The sequence below is a fragment of the Sphaeramia orbicularis genome, chromosome 1, assembly GCF_902148855.1.
Source record: "Sphaeramia orbicularis chromosome 1, fSphaOr1.1, whole genome shotgun sequence".
NCBI classification, from domain to species: Eukaryota; Metazoa; Chordata; class Actinopteri; order Kurtiformes; family Apogonidae; genus Sphaeramia; species Sphaeramia orbicularis.
The window spans coordinates 31204494-31226423 of NC_043957.1; the positions used below are offsets into that span (position 1 = coordinate 31204494).

Sequence of the window (21930 nt, forward strand, 5' to 3'; positions counted from 1 at the left end):
CATCAGAGCTGGTGTCACATTCATTTACATGCGTATTGTACAAATGTTAACTGAATTTGACGTCTTAGAATTTTTTCCTCTGATTCTGAAAAAAAGAACAAACAATATTTTCCATGATTGATAGTATTACTGAGGCGGTGTGGGGGCCCATACAGCCTTCATCTGACCCTGATCATATGAGCAATTTCACAAACCCATATAGAACATAACTGCACACAAACATACTATGTTATCTCTGTCTGCATCTGCCCTTGTGTCTCAAAGGTCCCACTGTTCCCCCTGGATCTTCTCAATCCAACACCACACTGCAGACACAGGCACAAACATTGACCCAGGGCAATCTCCCATCAAGCACCGTGGCATCCGGACGCATTATCCACCCGCCGGCTACCGTGGAGATGACAAAGAAGCAGGGAGCAACCAGCCTTACAGGTACCTTATGGCTCTGCTGCTGAGGGAATAACATTAGAACTGTACCACTTCCTCAAACTCAAAACAATACATGCATGAAGGATATTTTACAGATATTACATATGAAACAAAATGTCCAAATACTCTGGTTTCGTTCACATTGTTAATTTATAACTCATTTAGTCACGATATTGTAGATTTGGAAACTGAGTTAACTGCCAACTAATAAAAGAGATTGAATTAAAATGGATTCAATTGAATGGATGTTCAAAGTTGTGCTTTTACTGATCATGTCAGAGTCATAAACACATTAATAGTCTGTTTTATATGAGAATATCGATTGTGTTAAGTTATGTCATTCCATTGTAAGTGTTTCTTGTGAATGTTACAACGTGTTTTTGCTGTTTAACCATAAAGACCCAAATATCCACCAGTGGCCAAATCATTTACTGATATAAAAATGTAAATTGTTGTTGATCCACTAATCCTATCAATACATGTAAATAATTGGTGTAAAATGCAGTTTGTCATCTTTGCATGGTCATCAGATGTGACCCATTTGGATTTTAGAGGCTCTGTAGTAAACATGGAAACACCATCAGCTTCTACAACATTGATTCACCAGTAAAACCCATGGAGTTGATCAATGACAGTTGATGGAGACACTTATTTTATGTTCAGTTAATGATATATTTCACTGAAAAAGTCACTTTTTCTTAAGTTGTCTCTGTTTTTCATATAATGATCCTCAAATGTAATCTCAGCATGATGATTAAAGTACATGATCAGTAAATTAAATATTGGAGAATACCTGATTTTCACAGAAAAAAAAAATGCAAAATGGAGAGGATAGAATCATGATAAATGGAAATAAATCACTTAAGAAAGGTTAAATCTAGAGGAAAATTAATTTGGGGACTGTCACAAAAGTCTTTATGGGTTAACAAGAACTGTGTTTTTTTCCACAACAACTGTTGAAACAAAAGTGTTAGTGCCTGATTTATTATACAGTAACTCATATGTATTGCAGCCTTAAATGAAAAGCAATGGTTAAAAATAGAACCCTAAGATGAATATAATGGCCGCTATTGAAAAATGTATCAAATTACACTGGAACCAGTATTTTTATAGAATAAGTCTTCAAGATAAATGAAACCTATTTTCTTTTTAGCTCAGAGGCCTTGTTTGACCAACGTCAATGCATGTTTGTCCCTGTTGTCTTCCAGATACAACAATAGTCATCATTGTTTCAGTGAGCCTGGCTCTTCTGGTTTGTGCAATTATCCCTGTAATATTTTATGGACACTGGCGCAGTAATGCAGGTAATGTGACACATGCACACTTTAATCATATAAATTTCTCCACAAACAAACAGCACAAAAACACTCGAGGTATTGTGAATAATTCTTGATGCTTGTTTGTTTCAGTTGGTGAGAACATATCTGTGACCAACACGGATGAGGTTAGCAACTTCTGCTAGTCATGGATTTTAATTGTTGTTATTCTGAACAAATATTCACTGCATGTTATAAATGATGGTGCTTATTCATTCACAGGGAGATTACTGTGTGGAACATAGAATGTTGCCTCCACGCAGACAGAAATGAGGATGCAGGCTTTAGAAACAGCTGCTGATGCCCAGTCCAGTATTCAGGATGTTTCTCAGTATGCCTCCATCTACCAGGCTCTTGACCCCAAAAGCCCTGGACTAAACAGCATTTCAAGTTTTCTCTGATGTTTTTTTTTTTTTTTCAAATAAAGAACAAATATTTGAATAGTGTTCTTCCTTTACATGTCAAGCATCTGCTACTTCATTTTATAAATGAAATGACAGATGTAGTTTCTTAATGTGGTGATGAATGAATGCACAAGTTCATAAAGTATTAAAGCATAAACTCATTTAATGCATCGATCTAACAAAAAAAAAAAAAGATTGGTTTTTAGTTGTTTCTTCTAGTTTTCAATTGGAATTATTTTGAGAGAATTATACTAAAGATATATAAAGAAAATACTTCAATGGTAAATAACTGTTTTTTCTTCTTATTTTTTCAGGATAAGATAAGATAAAAAAAATAAGATAAGATAACATAACATAAGATAAAACTTTTGTGCCTTATGTTACTTGTCAAATCAGATATAATTGTATAACAATACAATAGTACATAACAATTAAAAGCACTTACTGTAACAGGAGGTAATAAACTGATAAAACATAGAGATAATACAAGTAGAGTACATCTAATAATTGCACATTATTGAGGAGATGCAAAGTAGTTTCACATATAGGTGGCCGTAGCAATGATATATAAAGATAATCAAGTAACATAATATGTACAATATACAATAATATACAATAAAAAAATAAATAAAAATAAATTAATTCCACCAAGTAATTGTGATAATATTATATTACTGTTATGCACTAGATTATATAAACTGTTCCTCTGGCATATTATGTGTAAATATTTTGATTTTAGAATAGATATAATATGGTGGACAACATGCACAAGTGTTAAATTGTTGTTGCCTTGAACAGCTAATCGGGGGAAGAAAACCTGTGAAGCATTTTTTGCAAAAACCTCAGTTTGATACAATCAGGGAGGCATGAGACAGGAAGTGAATGCATTTATTGACCCTCAAGACGTAAACAGTCACCATTGACCAAAAGCATCTACTGTTCTAAAATCTGAAATAACCTTTGAACCATTAAGCCTATCAATACATTTAAGTAATTCTAGTAAAATGAAGTTTCTCAGCTTTTCATCATCAGATATGGTCATAGGAACATGGAAACATAATACATTTTGCAGAAAATGTCTGCTTTTTCCTCTTTTTTTTGTTTGTTTTGTTTTAATATAATAACCCTTGAATTTGCTCTATCACCATCATGTGATGGGTAAATTAAATATAGGAAAATATCTGATTTTCACTGAAAAATACAAAATGCAGAGGATGACTAGTGATAAATCGCTTAGGAAAGGTTGAATGTAGAGAAATTATTATTTGGAAGTCACCACAAAAAAAGTGGTCATGAGCTGAAAGAATCAGTCTAACTCATCTAAATATATACATGAAATCACTACATTATCTCAAATATCACAACAATATTTATGTAAATGAAAGTTTCTAGAAATACATCCGCATTGTTTGAGTCTCTGCTGCTCCTCCTGGTGTCATGGTTCAGTCCCAGGGCTCTTAAACAGCTGATGGGGTACGATTCACCCTTTTACCACCACACTCTGATGAAGAGGCAACAAAGAAGAGCTGAGACTCGGTTGATACTGAGCATCATTGTTAGTGAAACTACTGGCCTGTTCCTGTCTGCAGAAATGCTCAGAAATGGTTGTATCAGTAATATAATGAATGCATCAATCCTTAAATTACTCATTTATAATTGGGTGCTTCTATGAAACTGGGTTTCATTTTGGTACCTGACACTTTTTTCCAGCTTTTTAGACCCAATAATAAAAGACAAATTGTAAGACATACTTTCCCCCCAGGATGTACCTAATGATGACCTCAGATAAATGCAAAAAAATTATACTTTACCTCTGAGCCATCCCAAAACTAATGAATTTTAATAAAATATTGGGGCAAAAGTTGGACCAAAATTGGGACATGAAAAACTACCTAGGTGTCAGTACATTTTATCCTGAAAACATGGCTGTAAATGGTCTTATATAGGACTATAAAATAAAGACACTGTGTTAATTTTGATGATTCTGGTGGCTTTTCTAAACCAGACATGTGGGTTTTCATGACTCCTCAGTCTCATTCCACGTTTTGTGTGTAACCCATCGTGTCCACTCGTGTTACATGCGGAACCTGCCCATTTAAACACGTATAAATCATTAGTGATTTTGTTTTTGTGAAACACTCTGCCTTACATAATTAGTTCGATTCCCATAATGTGCCTGTGAGAGAATAAAAAGATATATGTAATTTTCATGTCATTTTTTTTCATGTTACATGCGGATTTTTGAATAAAAATAACATGAAATGACATTAAATGTATTTTATTTGAAAAATAGGGTCTCTTTTATTTCAGCAAATACTTATTTCTATAATAGATGCAAAGTGCTTCCAAACTTGCTTCATAACATTAGTCTACATCTAGTTTGAATTTTTAGCCCCTCTGTCATGTTTTCAGGGACCCATTACAATTATTCATGTGCAATTACAGGGTAATGGAATCCCAGGTCTCTATAAAAATGTTAAATATTTAAATGATGCTTGTGACCAGGGACAGAATAAAATAACGCACACATTTTGACATGACAAAATTGGAAAAGCTTCATAGTCTGAAATGTTCAAGATCATCAGGTTGAAATGTTTGGAAGATTATGAGCAAACATCAAGAGTAGATAAATAGATCTGACACTCAGGTCTGAGGTTGGGTTCTGCTTCATGTTTTCGTGTTTGACCACAAGAGGACGCTACACACTGATTTGATGCTGTAACTCTCTACAGCCCAGAGCAATGTGTCAGACCTCTGCCTCTCCTGTTTTTTTCCTCCGCCAAGGAGGTTATGTTTTTTGCCAGGGTTTGTTTGTTTGTTTGTTTGTTTGTTTGTTTGTTTGTTTGTCTGTCCGTTAGTGTGCAACATAACTCAAAAAGGTTACGGGACGATTTGATGAAATTTTCAGGGTTTGTGGAAGTGGGATAAGGAAGAAATGATGAAATTTTGGTGGTGATCGGGGGGGGGGGCGCAAACAAACCTTGGCAAAAACATAACCTCCTTGGCGCTGGGGGGGCCAACGGGGGGGCCAACTGATCAGCCTTGGCGGAGGTCTGCGCTCTCTGAGTGCCTCTAGTTATTCTACTTTTTCTATAATTTTCAATCAGTTGGAATCAGTTGTCTTGATTAGGAATTACTTCAAAGTTTCATTTGTCTTTTACAGTTTTACAGTTACAAACTTTGCTTTTACTTTGTTTGAGAATGAATCATTTTACTGCAATTAAAAGTAACACAGAATGTGTTCACTGTGAACACTGCAGAAAGTCACTGTTTTCCAGCTTCCATGTTTTTTTTTTTCTACTATAATCTTTACTCAAGCAAGTTAAGGCCCTTAATTTTGATATTGTTTTTTCGGGTATTTGTATTTAATTACTGACCATATACATGTGTTCAAAAATAATCACTATTATCTACTAAACAGTTAAAAATAAAGTATCTGCATAAATCATGGAATCCCTTAATGTACAAATGTGGCAAAAAACAGAGAAACTCCAGACTGATAATCATCAGAGTTCAGTTATTCAGTTATTTTACAGCAATATATATATTCAGCCTCAGCTTTTGGAGGTTAATATGAGCATTGTTCTGTTTTTCTGCCGTTCAGTGATCATCTTCAAAGTCTCATTGCTCTTATTGCTAGATTTCTCTGCAGCAATTTAAAAATCTGGGAAAAAGCAAAGAAAGCCTGGGTGGACATCAGTGTGTTGTTACTGAACACACACACACACACACACACACACACACACCACAATGAAGGAATGAGTGAATGAACAAGACATTTTTTTTTTTTTTTTTTAAATTACTGTAGATTAACCCATAAAGACCCAAACATCCACCATCGCCAAAACCATCTACTGATCTAAAATGTTTAATACCTATTGATCCCTAATCCAATCAATGCATGTAAATAATTGGTGTAAAATACAGTTTGTCGTCTTTTTTTTTTTTTTTTTTTTTTTTAACTTTTTATTTAGATTTTTGCACGACACAAACAGAACAAACATCTGGGACAAGACACACACATAAAAAAAATAAAATAAATAAATAAAAAAAGAAAAAAAGAAAAAAGAAAATAAATAAATAAATAAATTACACCACATAGTATTATTATTGTTGCAGACACTACACTACATCTATAGATACATTGCCAAGTATCGAAACATTCATACTATTTGTATACATATGTACACATCTATATAAATACAAAACACCTCATGTCAGGGCTTATAAGAGCAATTCTTGTTAACAACCCAAAAAGTGTAATTATACAATAGTCTTCAACCATGTGCCATCTCCGCTTAAAAAGATCCATTTTCATTTGTAATGATGCGGTCATTCTTTCCATAGTGTACACTTGTTTCAGTCTTTGTTTCCATTCTATTACCGTTGGTGATTTGACACTCTTCCAATTACTGTTACTATTTTTTTAGCAATCAATAGTAAAATATGTAAAATATATCTCTGCTCTGCATTAAAATCATTGACCGGTATGACTCCAAGTAAATAGAACAAAACATTTGAAGAGACTTCAACGTGGAACTTGAACGTGGAAACACTGTCATCTTTTACAACATTGATTCACCAGTAAAACCCATGGAATTGGATCAATGACAGTGGATGGACACACTTGGTTTATGTTCAGTTAATGATAGATTTGACTGAAAAAAAATCCCTTTTTCTTCAGTTTTCTCTGTTTTTATCTAATAAGCTTTGATTTTACTTTGGGTTTAATGAACATCTACATGATCAGTGAGTTAAATGTAGGAAAATACATGATTTACCGCTGAAAAAAAGGCAAAATGAAGGAGATAATATTGTAATAATAGTGATAAATCACTTCAGAAAGGTTAAATATAGAGAAAAAATCATTTGAGAACTGACACAAACACAGCGCTGGGTCTTTATGGGTTAATAATGTTACACTTAACAGATGCAATGACCAGCGTGTTCATGTGAGATTCATATGGTGTTGAATAAAGATGACTAACATGTGATTTTAAAGGAATAACACTGGGTTTATATTCAGTTAATGACTATATTTTACTGGAAAAAGTCTTTTTTTTCTTCATTTTTCTCTGTGTTGATATAATAACCTTTGAATTCACTCTGAGCTTTAAATCTAAGTTTCAGTATAGGAAATTAAATATAGGAAAATATATGATTTACAGTGAAAAGTGAAAAATCGCCTTTTCTTACTACCTCAACAGAGCCACCAAGACTATCAAGGACTCCTCTCACCCCAGTAACCACCTGTTTGAGCTGTTGCCCTCAGGTCGGCGCTACAGGTCACATAAAACCACGACAAACAGACTGAGGGATAGCTTCTTCCCCAAAGTTATCACCATAATAAATAACCAACAAACGTCAATAGGACACCCACAAGAACACTGATATTCACTGCAATAACCTCACCATACCCTATAACATCTGCAACATCTGTCTAATGTTTACAGTCTTAAGTATTATTTTATTCTTTCACACTATTTATGCTACAATATTTATTTTCTCACATCATTTGCGTTATTTCCAATACCATTTGCACTACTCTCATTCTATTTGCACTACTTAATTCTATTTTTTTTTTTTTTGGTAAACATTCCTAGTTGCAATACTTCTATTTTCTAGTTTTTATTTTTTTCTAATGTAAACTAAGTGTGCCTTCTTACTGTCATTTGTTGTGCCTTGTAATGTCTTGCACTAAACTGGAGAGCTTTACCTTAATTTCACTGTACTTGTACAATGACAATAAAGAGGGTCTGATCTGAGATTCTGAAAATAAGTAAGATAATGGTATAATAATTGATGAAAAATCAGTCAAGAATGTTAAATAGAGAAGAAAATTCATTTGAGAACTGTCACAAAATTAGCACTGGGTCTTTATGGTTAAGAGGAACCAGACCAGGAAGTATAAATAAACATTTATAACATAAAGAACAATAATAATGGGGAAAATCATATTAAACTCTCATGGTTGCATTTTACTGTGTATACACTAAAATGTACAAATCAGTGGCAATCTAATATGAGAGATAGCAAACTTTTCCCCACAGCAGCTCATTCTTGTGTCTAGGAAGGTGCAAATGCTTTCCACCTCCAAAGGGTGGATTAGAAACACAAGGCACCTGAGAAAATAAGTTACAGCCCTAAAGGCTCTAAACAATTCCAGGGAGATTGGACCCTCTTTTTAGAGTCCTATAAGAGCTTACAGTTACAATTGAATAGAAGTAGTGTGCTGAAGCAGAAGAAGGAATTATTTCATATTCTGTTCAGCCTCTAACCAATACTTCTGTAGTATGGTTAGTGGTCATATCTGCTCCTGAGGGGACAAGGGTGCATGGAGGGCTGGGGTGGGTCAATCCTAAAAGACAGAAAGATTAGATATGTTGTTGTTATGCCAACTGAAACCCAAAGAAATATAAAAATATATACAGTACATGCCCTGCGATGAACTGGCAACTTGTCCAGGGTGTACCCGCCTTCGCCCCTATGCTAGCTGGGATAGGCTCCAAGCGACCCCTGTGACCCTAGTGAGGATAAAGCGGGTTCAGATAATGAATGCATATACCGTACATATACAGTTAGTGCAAACATCCTAGGCCAAGAATAGTGTGCTGGTTATTAACCCTCCGGTATCCTGTCCAGCAAGGCCCTTACTAAGCACCAAGTGTGCCTTTTTCGCACACTTGTGGATAATGTCAAAAAAACAAACATTACAGTTTGTATTTAATTCTTTACTACTTTTTTCTATTTCATAAACCTGAGCCGTAAATAAAAATACCAAATACTTAATAATTGTCACATTTTTTAACCCTTTAAATGCCTTGTTGTAATGTAAACAAACCATTTTTTTAGATGCAAAAAACAAAACAAAAAAAATTTGTTTTCAATATACTACATAAAAAGTGGATCACATATTATTTGATTTTTTCATCCGGCATATGTCAATGATTAACTCCAACATTGGTTAATTTGCATTATTATTTTGGCGCGCTAGGTCAATGTTCAAAAATACTAGCATCTGTCACCAAGTGTGCGAAAAATAGCACACACACTATAAATCAAACACTTAAATATTACATATTGATTTAATTTTTCTGCTCTAATTTGATTTTATTTTTGTAAATCAAGGTCAGCCCTAATCAGACATATCAAATGGAAGAAATAGTGCGTTTTAGGCACACTTGGGAGACAGATGCTAGTCTTGTAATTTTCTTTTGTTTACAATGTGAAACTTTTAGTTGGTGGCCGGAATTTTAAAGATCATGCAAAAATGAACACTTTTGAATTCTAACCTTATAAATTGTGAAAAATAATATGAGTTTTTTTAAAATGAAGTGCAAAGTGTGCCTAAAAGGTGCACCCAGATACTGGAGGGTTAAAGTTTAATAACTACACATATGCATTTATCAGTCTCTGTATCAAGATCAATCTGGATATATTATGTGTATGTACAACAATAAAAGTATGTACAACAATAAAACCTAAAGTATCAGGAAAAAAACAACAATAAACCGAAGTGTTAGTATTTACTATGACCTCCCTTTGCACTTAAAAATGTCTTTAACCCTTTGTTCAGATCTTGTTTACTAGAGATTTATTGCATTATTTTATTGTGTGTGGTCAATTGTTTGTGCTGCTTCATATCATGGGATCAGGGGTCACACTAAACAGTGACTTTAACCTTTAGAACCAGTTTAGTTCAGGTTTTATGTGTCTTTTAAAGCTGTGCACATGTTTACTTAATTTCTTGTAAATAAAGAATAGACAATGAATAAATAATATGTATGCACATTTCATCCCATGAAAACGACAAAGCTGAAGGTGGCCTATGATTTTTTCACAGTACTGTCAGTCACATATGGTTCATTTTTATAACATCATGACACAGCTGAAAGCAAATATGTAACATCTCTTGTGGTAACTATGAAATGATCTTTCCTCTAAATGTTCATATTAATAGAATATGGTGAGTTTCATTTTGTTATTAACTACATTATTGACCTCAGACATCAGTTCCCCAAACAGCACTAGCTCCAACAATCAGCCAGTGTGTGTTTAAAAAGAGGAAGCAATAATAAGGTAAAGTTACATTAATTTAACTTATCTCATTTCATTTTACCTTCAGAATTTGTTAACATTGACCCTGCTACAACCAGAAAAATATCTGTCACATCTCCAACTTTTTATTATTTGTTTGTCACACTTTTATGTTTTTGTGTTACATTAGACATCGTGTAGAATATACCATATGATGAGTGTTTTCTAGAGTTGTGCGATTTAAATGTCACAGCCATCTCTGAAAACCTTTTTATTTATATTTTTCTTAAATCATCCATCACACTGAAATGAAAGAGACATTTTGGGAGCTGTGTAACTTTGTGGCTTATGGGTCTGATCAAGCGGTAACACGTGGACACATTTGGTGTTCAACAGTCTCTGTCATGAAAGCAGAGTAACTTATACGCATGTATTATACATATTGTGAGTAGGTATTTATAAGCACTTTAACATTATGTACAACAGAATTTGGGGAGATACATTTTTTAGGTCAAAAATGTCACATTCAAACATTCAAAAACTGTGGTTCTCACACAGAAACTGATATCAAGTAAGACAAAACCTTTTAGAAAATATGTTCAACTAATCTGAAAATAAATTCTGGAGTAAAATATTGAAAAGTCTCTGTTTTATTGACTTGGATGACTCTTTACCATCAGCCAAAATATATCAAAAAGATCATTATTTCTGAAAGTTTTCACTGAAATATTGGAATATAAGTAACTTGAAAATTAAAAATTGGCATTTTGTAGTAACACGTGGACACATTTGGTGTTCAACAGTCTCTGTCATGTAAGCAGAGTAACTTATATGAATGTATTATACATATTTGAGTAAGTATTTAAAAGCACTTTATCATTATGTACAACAAAAGTTGGGGAGGTAAAATTTTTAGGTGAAAAATGGTAAATTACTGCTTGGTAACATGTAGACTTGAAATGAACATCAGTTTTTTTAAGCTTCACACAAACATTCAAAACACGTGGTTCTTAACAGAAACTGATATCAAGTAGGATAAAACCTTCTAGATAATATGTTCAACTATGCTGAAAATAAATTTAGGAGTAAAATATTAAAAAGTCTCTGTTTTATTGACATGAGAATGTGGTAACACGTGGACAAGCTGCCATAGTGACACATGGATGACTTTTTACCATTGTATGCATCAGCCAAAACGTATTAAAAGATCATTACTTTCTGAAAGTTTCACTCAAACATCTGAATTATAAGTAACTTGAAAATTAAAAGCACGTGGGCAGGGCCTTTTAAGCAACTCACAAATGTTCAAACCAATAAATATCAATATATTCACAAAATAATGACTATATACTTGAAACTTAACATCATCTATATAATCAACAGATTGAATACATTCTTTAAAATGTTAGATATAATTTTTAGCGTCAAATTTGAGCTATATTTTTATGTCCGAGGCATGGCTATAGTGTAAAAAGTACAATCAATAAAAGCAGTTGGAACTTTTTTTTTCTACAAGTGGTATTTTAAAAGAAAAAACAGTTCCATAAAGTAGAAATCTTCAGCTAAAAAATGAGCCCACTTATAAATGATGTGTGCTATTTTACTTTTTCATATTGATGGTCACTTTCACTTCATCGTACCCATATGTGATCTATCGTATTGCAGCAACTGTATCTTGCAAGGTGACTAGACATGCATTTAAAATGCATGCTTTGTAGCTTATCTGTCTCCACTTGTAGATTGTTTCAGCTGATTATCACCAGCCTTTGACCTCAAAAGTAGACGATGTGAAAATATGATGCGAGACACGCGCTCGCCCACAACCTTCTCTCTGAATCGACACCTCAGGAAAGGGGGAGACAACAAAGGTTAGGCAGCTCTTCACACAGTTTCTATAGTCTGTACACAACTTGAACAGATGTAGAGAGGTGATTACCTATTGAGACACCTCTGAATGAAACTAATAAACCTGGTACTGAAGAAGTCAGGATGAAGAGCATTTCTACATTTTACTGCCTCCTATGTGGTAAGTGTAACAATTAAACATATTATTTAACTCAAACTGCCTCAGCTCTTTTCACATCATGCAATTCTGGCAGCTACGTGGGCAAGTGCATCAACGAGGATCAAACGCAGAAGGACCAGAGGGAGGTGAAGTCTCGTTCAAGTGCTACATTCTGTTGCCTGCCCATACACAAAGTACCTCTGCAAGGACCCCATGCAAAGCCAATGAAGATAAACTGGTTAGTGTAAAATCCGGTGGAGCAAAATGGAGGGGAGGATCGTTTTGGAGGATTCGGGTGATGGAGCCTTCACTGTGACCTTCACTAAACTTCAGCTTTCAGATACAGGAAAGTATTGGTGTGCAGTGGCTCGTCCTGGTTTTGATACATATATTGAAATACATCTCTCTGTAAAAGAAGGTAAGTGAATTATGTTAATGTGATTTTGTTGTTGTTGTTGTTGTTGTTTCAAAATACTTTTATTATATCTCTGCTTTGACATGTAGCGGACCAAAAAGAAACTGTTACAAATGCTACAACATTCGTGACTTCTCCACATGGACAACCAAAGTGTTACCAGCTCAAGTGAACTGATATTTCATACAGACACCAGTGCAAACAGTTCCACAAGGTATGACAAAACTACAATCTCTTTTCAAATCACATTTGTCCAATCCAATCTAATCCAGCTTTATTTGTAAAACACTTTAAAACACCGCAGTGGTACAAGCGTAGTGTTGTACAGAAGAATAATTGAAAGAAAAAATAGAAGAATAAAATAAAGACATAGAACTGTACAAAAAAAGAAAACGGTGCCGTACAGAAGAATAAATAAACCCAAATAAAAATAAAATACAAGAATAGATCAAAAAACAGCCATACAATTAAAACAACAAAATAAATAATAAATAAGAACAATAAACCATATATATATATATATATATATATATATATATATATATATATATATATGTGTATATATAATTTATATATATATATATATATATATATATTATATATATATATACACACACACCACACACACACATACATACATACATACATACATACATACACACACACACACACACACACACACACACACACACAATATTTTGAGGCAGGGATTGAAAGACAGTGTATGACCAATTAGTTTATTGAAAGTCATGAGAATTTATTTGCCACAAGAAAATTGACATAATAGAAAATGTTTTTATTCTATGTGTCCTCCTTCTTTCTCAATAACTGCCTTCACACGCTTCCTGAAACTTGTGCAAGTGTTCCTCAAATATCTGGGTGACAACTTTCCATCCCCTTCTTCTTTAATAGATATCTTCCAGACTTTCTCGTAATAGTTTTGCTCATAGTCATTCTCTTCTTTACATTATAAACAGTCTTTTATGGACACTCCAACTATGTCTTGAAATCTCCTTTGGTGTGACGAGTGCATTCAGCAAATCACACACTCTTTGACCGTTTGCTTTCCTGATTACTCATATGGGCAAAAGTTTCTGAACAAGGATGCGGATAATAGTGTTAGTATTGATTATGACATCCATAATATGTTTGGTGTCAAAACCATTGACGTAGTTGCCTGCTGAGAAAAACAACTAAAGGTCATTGTAAATTTTGCTTCCCACCCTGTATACACAACATATATATATATACTGTTATATATATGTATATATATATATATAATATATATATATATATATATATATATATATATATGCTTCAAAAAACCATTGTTGCATCTAATCTTACAGCTAATAATAATAGAAAAGGGTGTGAACATCAAGACAAGTGAGTTTCTGTCGAGGGCATATCAGTTATCAGTTCATCTGTTGAGGTTGTGTTAAACTGAGCTGTCTTTCTTGGTTTTGTTCAGCCACAGTCTTATACTCGACTATAGGGGCTATCGCTCTGCTGATCATCTTGCTGCTGATAATAAGATTCAAGAAATGCAAAGGAAAGTCAAGACCCCAGCCCTGCAACAGAACAAACCTCAACATGACTGAAAACCAGGTATGAGGCACAAATCAAACATCAGTCTCCTCACACAATACCAAATATCTCCCTGGAAAAACATGACAACAGCCTCAAGTGAATCTGGAACGGTAATTTTTTTTTCATGGTTTCAGTGGTCACTAAGTAAAAAGGTGTTTTCCAAACAGCTAGTCTCATAATTGTGTTTAATTCTGAACAGGAACACTTTAAAGCCGCAACTTCTCACTATTGAAAGGTGTTGGGATAATTTAACAAGAAGAATCCAGTCTGACTCTGCTTAAAGGTCACGGAGTCCATCTGTCAGTACCTCTAAAGGCCACAAATGAACATCCAAACTGGGCCTCTTCTCATTTCTCTTTTTTGTGACTCCTCATGACTTCACTCCTCAAATCCTTTGCTTGTATCCAGAAATTGTTCTCAGTAAGATACAAGAAAGGTTATCAGTCCTCAATGTACGTTTCAAGGAGAGGAGGATTAGGATTGGTAGTGGTGGCAGGGGTTGCCATCCTGCTTGAACTTAACTGTAGACCAGAAATAATAAATAAATAAATAAATAAATAAATAAATAAAGTGTGTTGAAAGCAAAACAATCCAATCCCTGCAAGGTGCTGAATTAAAATCTGGTAAGATAAGATAAGATAAGATAAGATAAGATAAGATAAGATAAGATAAGATAGATAAGATAAGATAAGATAAGATAAGGACTTATTGATCCACTGCAGGGAATTACAGTGTTAACAGTGTCAAGTTAGGCAGAGGTCAGGGCCCCACAGGTCCACCAGGCACCAGAAGGCCTCATAAAGAAGTGTAACACCCAGCATTTTAACCAATGTTAAGTACAGCTTAGTATTAAAAAGATGATTTGAACTGATGTATTGCATTAAATTAGATATATGTAATGTGATCAATAAGTATACCTAAGAAAAGAATGTTTAAATGAATGTTGATTCATTTGTGATTACTGTGTGTAGAGGAGACAAGTTGAGACATGTTAAAGCAGTGAAGGGGCATGTTAGGGCAAAACCCAGCAGAAAAGGAGAAGTAAAGTAAGCAGCACCGAGCCATCTGCAGCTGAAGCTAACTGATAACGTTAAGAAAAGAGAAGTGACATAAACAATAGGCTATTTTCTGCACCCAAAACTGGTCAAGACCGGTAAAAAAGGGAAGTTCTGCCAAGAGGCATTTAGACATTACTCATCTATCAATGAAGTCAACCTGTCTAGGCATCAATGAGGTAATGCCTAGAGTTTGGTTAAAAACCAGAACCGCTATTATAGCATTTTCAGAAGTGCAAGACGCTCTAAGAAGTTGCGTGCCCTACGTTGTAAAACGTAGAGAAGATAACTCTGAGCGATGGCTCTTTTGAGACCCGAAAGGAGCGTGGCAGATTGGCTTCGGAGTTAATCGTTACTTCTCAAATAATGCTGGAGGTTTCATCTGATAGAATAACTTTGCATCGACGGATCGAACTTTTAAAAGCAAAGACCTATTTCTTCAGATGACAAAGGACCAAAGACTCCTTAAAGGCAAGAATTGTATTTTAAGAGCTTTTACCACCTTTGGGGAACATTTGCCGACGGACCATCTGTTTAACAGACTTTTGGTATTTTTCTCCACTTTGGCCTGGACTGGAAAAGAGAAGAATTTTTACATTTTCTTATTTCTTTTCTTTTACCCAGTATTTTAAGACAAACTCGGCAGCCCTGATCAAGCTGTTGAAGTTGTCCTTTGCAAATTAAATTAATTTTTACCTTTTGACTTTTACAGTAATTAGATAAATTTGGTTTTTGATTTTCTACATTTATTCAATTCTCTAACTTCTTGACTTTTCCTATGTACGTTTTTGATATTGATTAAGTTTAATTTTGATTTTTATCCGAATTCTCCGGTTTTGTAACTTTTTCCGATTAATACTCGGTAAGTGATAATCCTATTTTTCTAAATATACAATTGTTTTAATTTTACTCGTTAGACCTTTTTCTATATTTAGTTGTAATTACTATTCTTACATTTTCACTTATTGGGCTCTTTGTTCTTGTATTACAAATTCTTTAGGAATTTAAGTCTTTTCAGACAACTTTGTGGTTTAAAGAAGTTTCCATTTTATTCTTATTCGTCCGATTTTATCCGATTAAGGTGAATTTTACGAATTTAATCCTATTGGATTCTTTTCCAATTTTTCCAATTCTTTATGAATTTGAACCTTTTCAGAAGACTTTGAAGTCATTAGTTTGATTTCCATTATCCGCATTTTTCTCGGTTACTGGATTTTCTACGAATTCAGTCTATTCGACTTGTTAATCTAGATTGATTTTTGGATTCTAGTTTTATAGTTTTACTTTTCCGATTTAACCGGATTTACAACACTTTCTAATTTTTGATCTTTTTACCAATTCGTGATTTTTCCTTTTACAGAAGTTAGAGAAATAATTATTTATTTGAGAACTTTTCCAATTTTGATTTTCTTTCAATTTTGATTGAAGAAAAGAGACTTTCAACACCATTTTATTTTTATGTTTTCTTCCCCTTGAGGACATCAAGCGAGGCAACAATTAGGGACATTTTCACAAGGCTGAACTGTGGGTTGAGAGATTACAACAGGGATTGCGTTGAAGTAAGGAAAATTGAGGACAGTTTAGGTTTAATAATCAGGATATTGATTTATGGTTTTAGAAGTTCAGTTTAATGATTTTATTAGGGATTAATTGATTGATGATTTATGTATATGCTTTGCTTTGCTAAAATTGCCTACAATAAATTTATAAAAAGTAAATTCTAAATTCTCCTTGAGTTATTTCCCTGTGTGGCATAATATGTGGTGAATGTAAAACGTTAGGTTTATTGTGTGCATAACATCAAAAGTCTCAAAGGTCCTGAAAGTATTTCCTTTATCCACCTACCATTTTATGTCCCGAAAGCCTATTTTCCTGGCTTTTAAATTATTACCTGTCATGTAACAAGTGCACTAATCCATGTGGAACAGCTACCAAAAACCAACTGGACTGGTATTATTACTGACCACAGAGTGGGTTTCTCCTGGCAGTTCTGGTACCAGGGTTAGCGGGGCAGAGGTTGGGATTAAAGGTAGTTAGAAGACAGGCGAGTGTTCCAAAATAAGTTCAGCTGAGTAGTACCTCTTCGGGTTAGTTCGTGAGGGTAAGACCCCAGTTCAGACACAAGGTCAGGACCCTATTTAAACGGAGTGCTGAACCACGGTTAGTAGTACCGGAGGATTAACAACAGCAACAAAAAACCAAAACAAAACAAAAACAAAACAAAAACAAAGTGCAGGAAAGACAGGCAGAAACATTTAACTGTGAAACATGAAATACAAATACAGGGTGTCCCATAAGTCTCCATACATAGGAAAAATAAACGTTTCTTGACATAAACCATTTTTATTTATATAATATGCTCTATATGACTGCCATTTTGTCGGGAACACATTTCAATGCGTGTCCTCCACTGCTGAAGAACTATAAAGAAGAAATATAAGAAATACATGTTAGAACCATATATGTATGGAATGTATTATGTCTCCTATGTATGGAGACTTATGGGACACCCTGTAGAACCACCTCAGAGCTCCTCAGTCACTGGACTCCTTCAAAAAGGGGCTAAAAACATTTCTGTTCAGACAGGCTTTTTATGGCCCACCATGCTACTTTGTTTTATTTGCTTAGTCTTTTATTCCTGATACATTAGTTTATTTTTAAGTGGACTGTCTTCTCTCTGTAGCACTTTGAGATTCTGCTGAATGAAAAGTGCTTTATAAATGCAATTTATTATTATTATATTATTATTATATTATTATTATATTATTATTATATATTATTACATATGTTTATATCTACAAACACCAGTAAAGTGAAGTGTTTATCTTACGAAATGTCACTGAGCTGAATTTAATGTTAACGTTGTTTTGAGTGTTTGTATCTTTAAACAAAATACACAAGAATGTGAGTATTATTATTGTGTGCTCCTGTCCAGCAGAATAACTATGATGTGGGTGTTGACATAGCCACACAGGATCCACCGATGTCTGCCTCCACAGCAGAGGAATCAGCCACTCCCGTCTATGGAAAACATCGGCTCCTCCAAACCCAGGCCTCCTGTTCGCCCAGAGATTCAGCTGGGAATCCCAAAACAACCATGACACCTATATTATTCCACTGCCCACAGTATCATATAAAAGGCAGAAATGCACATGAAACACACATAACTGCAAAGTCTACAAACACAACTCCATCAGGGAGCTGTGCAGGTGGCGTATCATCTCATCCAGCCGCCGTCTGCAGTGACTCCACCAAAACCAGGTCACTTTGGTTTGGATTGGATTTATCAGGAACAGTGACAGGATCAACCACTGTCACATATTAATAGATCATCTCAATTTTAACATACAAAGAAAAATTTCACTCAGCTACTCTGCTTCTACAGTTTGTTGTTGTTGTTTTTTTTTATACTTTTTCATTTTGTCATGACAGTCTAAACCAGGGGTGTCAAACTCATTTTAGTTCAGGGGCCACATTAAGCCCAAATTGATCTCAAGTGGGCCAGACCAGTAAACAATAGCATAATAACCTGTAAATAATGATGACTCCAAATTTGTCATTTTGTTTTTGTGCAATCAAATTAAATTATAAAATATGTACATTTACAAACTATCCAAACAAAATGATGTGAATAACCTGAAAAAAACTAAAATTTCTTGAGAAAAATAAGTGCAATTTTAACAATATTACACCTCAACTTACCATTTATACATGCATATTATGGATTGGATCTACAAAGGCACAAATATTTAATAACAGGAAGAATAATGTTAAAATTTACAGGTTTTTCACATTTCATTGATCAAGGATAGTTTGTAAGTGTTAATATTTCATAATTTAATGTAAGTTTTTATACTAAGACAAAATTTGGAGCTGTCATTATTTATAGGTGTAAAGTAATATTATGTTTTTCACATTAAACTAAGAAATTTTGGAGTCATTATTTTATAGGTTATTATGCTATTATTTTAGTCGAGATCACATTGTCCTGTATGTGGAACCTGAACTAAAATGAGTTTGACATCTTGATTGTTAATATCTGAAGTGTAATTTTTGCAAATTCATCCCATTGGCTGGACTGGAACTTTTGGCGAGCTGGTTTTGGCCCTGGGCCACATGTTGACACCCCTGGTCTAAACTAAATGAATCAGGATGTCCAATAACAGAAATAACTTATATTTCATAATTCAGCCCAATTCACCATTTTGAAGTTAAATGTTTTTTTTTTTGTTTTGTTTTTTACTAAAACTTTTATTGCACGCAGATTTAACTCTACAGTTGTTTTTTTTTTTTTTTTTTGAAATTTAATTCAAAAGTTTCATGTTTTTGCATTGCCAAATTAATAAATGAATCCATTCTGCTGGTGCATCTCAATTTATCCATAAAGAGCCAAATGTCCTCCAGCGACCAAAATCATTCACTGATATAAAATATTTAATACCTATTGATCCACTAATGCAATCAAAATGTAAAAAAAAAAAAAAAAAGGTGTAAAATACAGTTTGTCATCTTTTCATGGTCATCAGATATGACCCATTTGGATGTTCAGAGGCTCCGTAGTGAACATCAAAACACTGTCATCTTCTACAACATTGATTCACCAATAAAACCCATGGAGTTTAATGAACAACAGTGGATGGAGACAACTGGTTTATGTTCAGTTAATAATATATTTTACTGAAAAAGTCACCTTTTCTTGTGTTTTCTACTTTTTTAATATAATAACCCTCAACTTTAATTTAAGCTTCAGTGAACATCTACATGATCAGTAAATTAAATACAGGAAAATACCTGATTAACACTGAAAAAATGCTAAATGCAGAGGGCGATATTATAATAAATTGCAACCAATCACTTATGAAAAGTTAAATTAAAAAAAAAAAAAAAAAAAAAAAAAAAAATTGGAAGAGCCACAAAAGTAGCACTGGGTCTTTATGGGTTAAACAATTTCAGCCAAATGGGGCTTGTTAGAACTGCAATTTTTACCTCCGCCAAGGAGGTTATGTTTTTGCCAGGGTTTGTTTGTCTGTCTGTTTGTCTGTCCGTTAGTGTGCAACATAACTCAAAAAGTTAGGGACAGATTTGGATGAAATTTTCAGGGTTTGTTGGAAATGGGATAAGGAAGAAATGATTAAATTTTGGTGGTGATCGGGGGTGGGGGGGCCACGGGGGGGGGGCACTGATCAGCCTTGTCGGAGGTCTGCGCTCTCCGAGTGCTTCTAGTTTTTTTTTTTTTTTTTTTTTTTAATGTCTGGGGGGTTTAGGAATGTGTTTTTTTTGGAAATGACATATTGGAGCGCATACGCATAGAGCACTTGCATTTGTGTGTACAGTTATTGAAAGCATTTAAATACATGTGGAGATGGAAAAAAGACACTGATGCTGAAAAGGTGTATTTGCAATTTAAAATACATACTGTATCAGGATGTTGGTATCATGTTTCACTTCAGACTTTAGCGAGTCCTAGTGGTCAGACTGAAAAAGAGCACTGTTGAATGAAAGTGTGAGTGTCAATAAATGATATGTTTCATGTTATGAGGCTTGTGCATATCGATCTCATTTCATTTGAACACAGGTTTATTTTTAATATCTCACCTCCTGACATCTTAAAAGCCACTTATGCAGCGTATTCTTGATCCCTACTTTCAATTCTACATTACTAAGCTACAGATGAGCGAAAAGGTGACACTTTGTAATAAAACAAACATGATAACAATTTGGTGTCAACAAAAATCTGCATTAACTTGCAAGATTTCAAAAAATATTCCAAGGCACACTGTAGGATTGTGTGAAATAAAATGCACTTATTACTCCATGGCAATCATTTAAAATACAGCCAACGCACTGATAACTAGAAAAGCACTCGGAGAGCGCAGACCTCCGCCAAGGCTGATCAGTGCCCCCCCCCCCGTGGGCCCCCCCACGCCAAGGAGGTTATGTTTTTGCCAGGGTTTGTTTGTTTGTCTGTCTGTCTGTCTGTCTGTTTGTCTGTCCGTTAGTGTGCAACATAACTCAAAAAGTTATGGACAGATTTTGATGAAATTTTCTGGTCTGCGCCCCCCCCGTGGGCCCCTCCACCCCCGATCACCACCAAAATTTAATCATTTCTTCCTTATCCCATTTCCAACAAACCCTGAAAATTTCATCCAAATCTGTCCATAACTTTTTGAGTTATGTTGCACACTAACGGACAGACAAACAGACAAACAAACAAACCCTGGCAAAAACATAACCTCCTTGGCGGAGGTAATAACATGATAACAATTTTGTAAAAGTAGGTTTTGTCTATTTGGTCATTTGAAGTTCACTGAGTGTACATCCTATCATCAAAGTTGCTTTAAGTCACATGTATCAGTCTTTCTTAAATGGGGGTACACATACCCCCCGGGGTACTTGGAAGAAACCCAGGGGGTACTTGGACATTTTTTGGGGTAAAAATACAATAAATAAGTCATCATGTACTGAATACAAAATAAATAATAAGAATTAATGCAGAAATAAAACACAGTCAATACATTCATAAAACTAGAAAAGCACTCAGAGAACTCGGAGCCCCCCCCCCCCAAAGCTTTGGCAACATTTCAAGAACATTTCTATTTTATTCTATTTCTATTTTATTTGGGTAATGAAGCAATTATTTTGTTGATGAAAGGTTCATTTACACATTAAGGACCAATTC

At 34.3% G+C, this 21930-nt stretch overlaps 1 long non-coding RNA gene across 1 annotated transcript; it reads left to right on the forward strand.

The window, feature by feature from the left end:
- Positions 1–379: 379 nt before the first annotated feature.
- LOC115426897 (uncharacterized) lies at positions 380–1989 on the forward strand. The gene is made up of 4 exons (XR_003936400.1): positions 380–432; positions 1638–1733; positions 1839–1873; positions 1968–1989. It is a non-coding gene; the product is annotated as an uncharacterized LOC115426897 (long non-coding RNA).
- The last annotated feature ends 19941 nt before the right edge of the window (positions 1990–21930 follow it).